This window comes from Macadamia integrifolia, chromosome 3 (genome assembly GCF_013358625.1).
Source record: "Macadamia integrifolia cultivar HAES 741 chromosome 3, SCU_Mint_v3, whole genome shotgun sequence".
Taxonomy (NCBI): domain Eukaryota; kingdom Viridiplantae; phylum Streptophyta; class Magnoliopsida; order Proteales; family Proteaceae; genus Macadamia; species Macadamia integrifolia.
Genome location: NC_056559.1, coordinates 24,480,528 through 24,491,225, shown reverse-complemented (window position 1 = coordinate 24,491,225; position 10,698 = coordinate 24,480,528). Strand labels below are relative to the sequence as shown.

Below are 10,698 nucleotides of genomic sequence, written 5' to 3'. Positions count from 1 at the left end.
CCGCGACCCCTGCTTCCCCCCAAATGGCAACCCAACACCTCAACCCCTGTTGGGAAGGGTCGTAGCACGGGATGGTGAAAATCCTAATACCGCATGCTCCTATATGTAGTACGACTGCATAGTGCCACCGTGTCCCATACCACGGGCCACCAATGCATTCGTTTCCAAGCCGACCACGGCATCTAGTCTATTAATGCATTATGCAACATGATGTCCACATTCAACATATAACATCTCATTCAATTTGCATTTGAAAAGTAAACATAGCATATATGCACATCAAAGTGTGGAATGACTAATCTATATAGCATATTCATGATGACATGACTAGATTAGATATAGTTATATGAATGCCAAACAAATGCCTTGAAACAAGGCCAAGCGTCCTCTCTCCACTTACTTGTAGCGTACAAGGATTCCCGCTCGGTACGGGTGAGATCCGGAGCGAATCGGGTAGGATTTGGTGAACCTAACATAATTGAGAGGGGTTAGTACTTCACCATTTTAGAATCAAAATTAATGAAATCCGACATCAAAATCGTGTTTAGAACGTCGAAAGAAGGTCACACGTCCGATTTGGGCTCGATCGGACCTACGGATCACATTCTGGCCACTCAGGTGGGTCAGACAGGTGGGTTGTCTACCCACCGGTCCTACCCGCCGGTTTAGGACCGGCGGGTATGGACCCGCCGGTAGGACCCGCCGGTCCTACCCGCCGGTTTGGCCAGAACCCCCCTGGTCCTCTCAGGTGGGTGACTCAGGCGGGTAGGGACCCGCCGGTTGCACCCGCCGGTTTTGGCGGAAAAACCCCAGTTTCTTCTCAACTTCCTCCATTCCTTGGGGACCCAAATAGGGCTTTTCTCAACCCATTCTTCACACCTTTAAAGTCCTATAGGATGGTTCTAGCTTAGATCTAAGTTAGATTCGAGTGAGGGGAACCATCTTACCTTCTTTGCTCAAGAATGACTTCAAACCCTCCAAATCACTTCCAACTCACAATGCTCCTTCTACCTTGTCAATATCTCTTCAAATCCTTCAAGATCAACACATAAATCATCTATTAAACCTTAGATTCATCATTTCAAAGGGTGTCTACAAGATCTTAAGAAACCATACTCGAATCAAGGGTTTAAAGCGTGGGTATGGTGAATGTTCATAAAACCCAACTTTTCTTACCTCCAACTGTAGATCTCGAGTTGAAGATCACTCTCCCGGCACCGGAATGGCAAGATCGAGCTTCGGCGCCACTGAAATCCTCCTTTTCTTCCTCTTCCTTTCTTCTTCCCTTTCTTTTTCTCTCTCCTCTTTACTTTTCTCACCAAACGTACGGGGGTAATAAATGGAAAGAAAAGAAGTCATAAAGCTTTATATACTATTCCTACTTAAGTGAATACTGATGGATGGGTCACTCAGGTGGGTGGGTGCACCCACCTGACATACCCATCCGAGAGTAAAAACTTGGGATTTTGACCCGGCTCGGACCTCGGCTCAAACCCCACCCCAGGCATACATTGTAGCCTACGTATATATCTTAAAATACAGATATAATACCTGTTTTATCCGTACATAGCCTTATGGTAGGTGCACGTACACGGTTTGGGCACTCCCGTCTCTTCTGGCACTGGCTCGGACTTGTCGGGCCAGCCGGTGTTTAAGGTCACCCGTGCCATCATAGCCCATAAGGAACCCGCTCTAACATCCTCTGGCTCGGTTCCTGCATGGTTAAACCGGTTCAACCGCGAAATCAGACCGGGTTTAAGAAGCGGGATATTACAATTTTGGTGTGTCCAGAGCTGTTCTTTCATTTTACTGTGACGGACTAATGAAAACCATCTTCGGATGATGCAAATAGTCCCCACTACAATTGTTAGAAGTTGAGCCACAATCACCACCAAAATTGACCATTTGTAGTCAGAAACACCACTGCATGATAAACTCACTTTTTTAAAGGCAAATGACCTTACCATGGCTTGTAAAACAACTAATGAAGAAAGGGTACATAATAACACAAAATTGTGATGATGTGAAGTTTCAGATGTCCATATTTGAGGGTTTCCTGAATAGTTGATTATATGGAGGTTCACTAATAGTTTCCTTAATCCTTGCTGACCCTTTGCATCATCTGTAGCATGAGACATCAGACGCCCTATATAAGGTCTAGAGCACTCTATTTGTCCTCTAAACCCTAGGGCAGATGACCACATCAACAAAAGCAACACCAAGATGCAGATTATTATGATGATGTGTTCTATTGTGAAGGCAAAGATCACACCTATGCCCATTTGTACACACACATTAACAACCATAGTAATCACCACCACCCTCAATGCTGCCAAGTTGCTGTAGCGCTCAGATGTGCCCATTTTCCCCAGGGAGGGCATAAGAAACCCAAGTGAAGTGCACAACAATGCAGTGCCAGTGAGCTTGGAGAGCTGATCCTCAGCTCTAGGCATGGATGTGGTAAGATCAAGTGGTATTTTTGTGGCTACTGCTAGCACCGTAATGGTGAGTGAGTTCATAGAGAACAATTTACATGGTATATATGGATGTTTTCGAATGAATAATCCATACACCAAATCAAAAGACATGCTGAAGAAACATACCAATGTTGCAACTGCAATGTAGAGGCCAATCAAAGGAACAGGTGCAGCATACAATGTTGTTGCCAGTTTTCCATCCACACACCCTGCTCCTCCCATTTTTCTTCTTCTCCTTCTTCCTTAAACAATGGGCATTACATGTATGTAACTGAAATTGTTGAAGCAATAATCTTTTCTTTTATGGTTCTTCAAGTTGAGAAACCTTTACGTATGCATCCATTTTAACAGGCAGGTGGGGGCAACAGGAAAATAAAGTTTGATACTCACTTGTATATCAGAAGCCTGAATCATTGAATGGCTAAGATAAGATGTTAGCTTAGATATGCATTTAGACTAGAAAATTTTAATTCATAAAATAATGCAAATCTTGCAATTTTAGTCTCATTAGGTCTTTTTTAGAGTGATTCTCACTTCTCAGGTCGCAGCTTTTGAAATTTAAAGGGTGACGGGTCATGATTCCTTTGTCTAAGGTAATGGAATACAGATGGAGCAAAAGTACAAGGATCATATGCTTATACAAGGAAGGAATCCCAATTTTTCTTTTTTCTTTTTTTCCTTTTCCATGCAGAATCCCACCTTAGCCCTTAGGGGAGATATTCTATATTGGCTGCCAAAGGAAAGAATTAAGAAACTTCCAGAACAACAGGCTCTGGCAGTTATAGCCTGTAGGAGGAAGAGAGGTAAACAACTTTTGATTACGTGTGCTGGTCTGTAACCAGTAAATGAGGATTACAACAATTAGTGGCAATAATATGATTGCAACACTCCTACATTTCAATCAATGACGTCTCTTTCTCAATCTGCACCACAGACCACTCTTAGTATGAATTGTTGCACCTGTAACGAGTTCTACCGATTCGGGAGATCCTTTCAGCTCCACATCAAATTTCTGTAACAATTGTGCCAAAGCCACAGTTGATTCCAAGAGTGCAAATTGGTCTCCGACGCATTTACGTGGTCCCCCTCCAAAAGGTAAGAAAGCAAAATCTGATATGATCTGACAAATTCCAATGTACAAGAAATAGTGAGTAGTAAACATTTAATTGTACAAAAAGGATATTCTAGAAGAGTAAAAAATGACCTCGTTAGGGTACATTGCTCCCGGGCTCCGGCCTGGATCAAAACCTGCCCATCCTTCAATCCTTCACTTTGCCTAGTCATTAAGAACCTCTCTGGTTCAAAGTCATGGGGTTGGTCCCAAAAAAAGGGAGATCTATGAAGGTTATACACCTGAACCAGAAAAGGAGTTTCAACCTTATCAAGGAAGGAAAAAGAGGAGGGGTGGAAGGGACAACAAAGGTGAAAAGGAAGGAAAAGGAAAAGAAAAAGCAGCAGAAGCTGAAAGAACATCACGCGAGCAGAGGTGCTGTCTGGAAAGTAATCAATCACTTCTCAATGGACAGTAATATAAGTGTATACTAAACTAAACCGGCCATACACAGATGAATGAAATCCAATTATTATCTCTATTTAAATTTCATGTGATATTCTTTCCCCTAATTGTAAGGCTTTTTTATTTATAAAAAGAACAGGAAAAAAGAAGGCATGACTAAACTTGGAACAGTTTCCAGTACACCTGGCAACATCTGCCACACGCATTTCAGTTACAGACATCCAATCAACATCATAATATAGTCACGGGCTAAATTTGATACCAAAATGACTTCACATTATCATTCTTTAATAATGTCAACTAGGCTTGTGACTGGTTGAAGAACAGTGATCATTAGAAACACAAGGACAATAAACACACATGGTGAGCCCTAGGGAAATTTCAGTTTTGGGGTTGATACTATCCTTCCTTTCTTTTTATTTTTTATTTTTTTTTTCATTTTTTTAATAAATGGTGACGGATAAGTTTGGGGCTTTGGGAACTTGTTCATAGTTTTAAATCCTAGGCCCTCCAAGGGCGTCTTTTTACTTCTCATTCCCCTCTTTTTTGTTCTTTCAGTAAATTTCCGTTTCCTGATTGGAAAAGAGAGGAAAAATAAAAAAAATAAAGAAGAAAAACATAGAAATCTACCCTTTTGAGAGGATTATATACTTTTGTTCAGTTTAAGCATGCCGGTTAAGACAAATTATCTCTATTTAGGGGTTTGAAGCTACAGAAATCTCTTCATCATGTATCTTCGGCTTCCATTATCACCAAACAGCAATCATAGTAGCTTATTCTGCAAACGGATTGAACCAAACTATTAATCTTGGAAAGTACAGCTCTGTTTCTTCAAATGGATCAAAATTCCTTTAGAGCAACCTTTTTTCATTAAAAAAAAATAAAAAATTAAGGATGGTGATTCTACTTCAGCAGACATGAATGAGGAGTTAAAATCAGCCATCCAGACCTAGATTTGAAAGAGGTGAGGGGTTTCAAAGATTTCAGAAATGGAATAAAACTGGAATTCTCAGGCTGGTTCTAAATACTTCTTTCCTAATAATAAACTTAATAAGAAAGAATTCAAACCTGACATAGGAACTATGAAAGTAACAAAATAAAGTTGCCTAGTTTCCCTAATCTGAAAATTGTCATAAAAAACAGAAAATGAGACAAATCCAAATAGCTAATAAATGAAATAAAATTTCATACCAATAAGATTTAAAGTTACAAGGGTCTAATGGATGGGCTAGGCAGAAGTGCTATCTCAGATATTGATTATTCCGTGAGGGCATGAAGAAATATCAAATACAGATAATTAAGATTATACTGACCACATGGTTTGAGAAAAGTGGGAATGCCTGTCAGTCATTGCGTATGGGTTTCTATTGGTCCATGTCACTTTAGATTGGACCTCTTGATCCAGCATCAAACATCTGAGCAAAATTAACAATACTTACAATATTTGAGCATTATGATTCTCCACAGTAAAGTTTGTTATTTGTAAAATCTCATATTCTCAAGAGAGTAGTTTTTAGCATGTCCAGTAGGAGGAAGATTCAGCTTGGGACATTGGTTTGTCAAATCTTATATTCTCAGGAGAGTAGTTTTTAGCATGTCCAATAGGAGGAAGATTCAGATTGGGTCATTGGTTGCGGAATCGTACCATGGTGCTATCATATCATGACATGATCAGTAGGATCTGAGCAATATGATCTTTGTTGCTTGTTTCTTTCCAGGGTGCCCCTCCATCAGCAAACTAGTTAGCTGATAAGGTAGCCAAATAATGAATCACGAGGCCTCAATTATGTTTTGGTATCACTTTTCTGTTGTAGCGTGATCAGATAGTGCTTGTCTTTTCTTTTCTTTTCTTCTTCTTCTTCTTCTTCTTCTTCTTCTTCTTCTTCTTCTTCTTCTTCTTCTTCTTTTTTAATCATGGGTTTGGGTAGGGGTTTGCATTTGCATCCGTCTGTATGTTGTACGTACCCTAATTATTCCTTCCTTTCTCAATAAAATATTGGCTATCAACATTCGGGAAAAAAAAATCCAGAATTACTGTATACCTAGATCTGAAGTATTCAGGAAAGATGTCAACCTAAGAAAAAAAATTCTACTTACAGAAATAAATATATCAGTCCCAGCAGGAATGGCATATCCATTTTTGTCACCCTTGTTTCCTCCTGCATGATTGATTTAAAATTCCATGCTTAGCCCCTAGATATATGTGTATGTGTGTGGGAACGTCTAACTGCATCAATTAACCCAACATATAACTGCATCAATTATATTTACTTGAAGTTAGATATTATGTCAATGAGAACTTGTACCCGGCAATACATCTGATTTGAGGGAACGTCTAATAAGCAGTGGAGGCTGAGGATATAGACGAAGAGCCTCCACAACAATAAGCCGTATGTATCTGCAAGCATGTAAAGTTTAAAATTTTTAACACTTCGACTTCATCCTATACTTAATAATCAGAACAGCCCAAAGCATAGGAACCAATACATTTTTTCTAATAAACACCATTTGACAAAAAAAAATTCAAGAGACTTGAACCTATAGAAACAGATTAACAGAAAATTGAAAAGAAACATAGCAACACAAATCTGAGCAAAATATTGAAAGGTTACTCCCGTAAAGTGGAAGACTATAACAGTTTACATATAATGGGATGAGTACATGAATAAATAGGGGCCTTGAGATGCCTAAAATTGGGCATTTCCATATTTGTGGAGGCTTGTCTCTAATTAAGCATTTGCAGTGAATCATTTGACACCCAGGGGACATCAAATGGCCAACATAATGTTTCCTTTAGGACCAGGACGCCAAGAGGGTGGATCATTTTTCTGTTCATTGAACTTTGTTGAGGCTTAAAACACATTTGTAGGATCACCATTCTTGAGTTAACATATAATGTATGGGTTAACCTATGCCACATGAACATGCAACAACTTCGGGGAGGCAAAGATTCCATTTCTTGCATTCTCATTGGTTTGTATGAAGAGTTGGGACTGGTACGGCTCATAATTTGAAGTATTCAGGTAACGTAGAAGAAAATTATGAACATTAATTTTTTTGTGTGTGTGTGTGTACTACAAATGCAAGCATGCATTTATGTGCACATGGGATTACTCAAAATATTGCTGCGTAGTACAGTCCATATAACTAGTAAGCAAGACTAAAGGCTTTGTTGACCTACTCCAACTTCTTAACACATTCGAATGTTGTTCTCCCCTGACCAAGTACAGAATCAATTTCTGCTTGAGCTTTTTTCATTTTGGAAGGGTTCTGCAATAAAGTAATTCAAGAGACATTTAGAGTTGCCAAATATGTAAAAACATTTAAATATCTGCACAAGTCCACATGAAATGCAAATTTTAATTAATAGATAAGATTCAATAAATAAAAAGTTCATGAGTTATTCTAAAATTAGTAGGACTGCTTTCAGATTTTAGTCATGCAGAAAGACAGAAACATACTTGGGCAAGCAGGAAAATAGCCCAGGTAAGAACCGCAGCAGTTGTCTCGTGGCCAGCAATAAGCATGGTCATCAGGTCATCCCTTAACTGAAGAGACATCAAATAACCGATTATAAGAGAGAACCACCCTTTAGCCGTGGAAATATGAACCAAAATTTCAATAATAATCTAAGATAATTCAGAAATGCTTAAAGAGGAAGACTTGGATGAGGACATTTGTAGAACAATATTCCAGCTTCTCCAGTCCCACTAACCAACTGGGCATGGAAACTAGGCTATGCAAATCATTTGACAGACCCCACCAGGGGGAATTAATAGAGAGAGAGAGAGAGAGAGGGTAGGGGTAAAGCCTAAAGGCATACATCAAGTCAACTTTTAGGAAAGGCCCTATTCAAAAGTCAGATGTGCCAATCATAGGCCTAAATGGAGGTCTATCACTGGAACATTCTAAACCTAAAACTCCTTGTTCAAAATATCACAACAAACAAGAACATTACAGGGCATATATTTACCTGACGATCATCAACATCAGCTCCCCGCATATCGACTAGGAAACGCAGAAGACTTGCATCCTGCAAGACTTGTCCACAGAAAGAATGACAAATATCAGTGCTTCTAAAGGAAAACTGTCAAGCTCCAACATAAAATCAACCATGATTAAGCATAGCCTGTGGGATTTGGGAGCATTCTCTATAGAGGAATCGTAACAACCTTCAGATTCAAGTAGTCTCTTTGTTGTAGCTTCTCAACATCTGTCTCCTACCATAGAATGGAAAATTAGCATTAAAAGAACAAATTGGATAGTTGTTAGTAACAAAATCATGTTTACAATACCAGAGAAAGCACAGATATTTGGTAAATAAAATTCCAGCTTTATAGGATGCAATATGACATAATTATGCTAGAAATGATCTAATATGAGAAAACCAACATATAACAAACAAGTATAGGTCTACTATAAGCATATTCATAAAAAGCAATAAATATAATCAATGTGAACTCATGAAGTGTCAAAAAAAAAACTGATATAAGGCATGTTCTCACAAGGCCACAAGGCAATGCCAAGGCAGTCGTTGATTATCATAAGGTCATTATGATTGAAATAAAATTCATGGTTAAAGCTCAAGTTCATTCACCAATCAGCTTAAATTTCTTCTCACCTGCCTGGTCTCTTTCGCATTCCTGATGAGTCCATCAAGGCAGTCGTTGATAATCATAAGGTCGTTATGGAACTTTCTCTACCTGGGAACCACCCATCTTGCTAGAGGAAGTTTCCAATATGGTATGTAGAAAGTAGATCTGTGTTCAGCTTCAAAAAGAGTACCATATACAGCCTGTAATATATTTGTTGAAGAGCTAAATCAAAATCTTCCATAGTCATGTCCTTTAGTTTCAATGCAAAAGCCCACAGGAAGCATGTGTTGAATGATAAGGTCTTTTTTAACAGAAATTCATTAACACAAAGTTACAATCACAAAGAGAACTACATAAAGGCCTGGACGGTTCACTTTAGTTATGGAAGACAAGAATAAAACTTAGATAGAGCAATTGATTATTTGAAGGGAACTACATTATGATCCAACTTATTTCCAACTACACTTCAACCGAAGTAATAGATAGACAAACTAGAATACCAGAAAATTTTAACTAAAAACGAATTTGCAAGAACAAATGTCAATCTGTCATGAGCAGGGAATCGGTCACCATATGTTGGTCCCGTATAGAAAGTTGAAGACCCGAGGAGAAGGTTGCCGGGATTTGCTAGATACTATCATTCCGAGGCCACAGGCAGAGGTTAGATGGAAGCAACCAAAAATTCATAGTATGGATAGACTTCTTAATTTAATTTTCAGGTGGGAATAGAATGGTTAATTTGAGTGCATAAGACAGATAATACTTTCCTAAACAATGAAGTCTCTTTTGCAAGGTTTAAACAATAAACGGCTGAAAACATATAAGATTTGTGATGCAGTATTCTCTCTCTCTCTCTCTCTCTCTATATGTATATATATATCAATCTCTCTCTTGATGCATTCTCCTATGGATGGATGAACCATTCTTGGAAAAGTGAAACATAATGTCAGTTTACATAGAAGGACTAAAGTAAATGACAAATATCACAAGAAATGTTGATGGATCATAAACAATTTGTGTAGAGGGTATTAGGAAAGTGAGAAGAAGAAAGCATCTCATATTTTAATTTAACAAGAAACCATATCAGAAAGTTCCTAGAGTTTAAGATTACCCATATAAATATATTATGGGAGAGGGTTTTCTGAGCAAGCAGCATAGAGGAGCGCACCAACGTGGTGCTATGGAATGATTTCATATATAAAAGGGCAGCGAGGTAATTTCATGTGAGGAAAGATATAGAGAGAGAGGTTGCTAATGTACGGCGTACCCTCCCCAAGTGGCTCAGAGATCCTTTTACCAGATATTATTTACATTTCTTTATACACTTAAGCAGTACATAGAAACACATTACTGGCACAGTTGTTGATGCATTTGGAAATCACCGAGTAAACCCTTTCTTAATATTTTAGATCATTAACATTCTATTGTCTTTGATGTAGTGACGATTGGAAAGCATCTTATATAGTGTCAGTTCACAGTCAAAAGGAAGTCCCAAGCTACAAAATACCTAATTTTTGGAGGAACATACACAAATGCTAACCTAAGAAACAGTAACATTTTTTATTGAGCTGAAAGATACAATAACAGGACGAGGGAAATTTCAGGATGTATACCCATTGAACCAAACCTTAATAACTGGAGATTCTTTAGTCACTGACCCAAAGTCATAGTTAAACACACCAAGACCAATAATATCAAGTGCCAAACTTGAAAACTCTGCTTCAAGATCCAACTCAACAACCTCAGCCTTAGCTATTTCTAGAAGTTTCTCGAATTTTGATATGGTCCCCTCTGAACAATCAGTGAATATTTTGACCATAGCCTCCAAGAACAAAGCATGGAACCCAGGAGCAATAACTGCAATTCATGGGGATTACAGCCGAAATATGTTAGCTTCGATATCCTCCAAGTCGGAAAAGTTACAGCTGTCTAAAAATATACACCAAAAAGTAGGATGGAACGTGGTTTTACACCAAATCACATCACATATAACACAATTTTGAATGGATTCTGTAAGGATGGTAATGTGGACAAAGCATTGGAGCTCTTGGATCACTTTGAATTGGCTGATAATAGGCCTGACTTGGTTTCCTTTTACACAATTATGTCC

The 10,698-nt window shown here is 38.5% G+C and overlaps 1 pseudogene; it reads right to left on the bottom strand.

The window, feature by feature from the left end:
- Nucleotides 1-3,268: 3,268 nt before the first annotated feature.
- LOC122074255 lies at nucleotides 3,269-10,627 on the bottom strand (annotated as a pseudogene).
- Nucleotides 10,628-10,698: the final 71 nt, after the last annotated feature.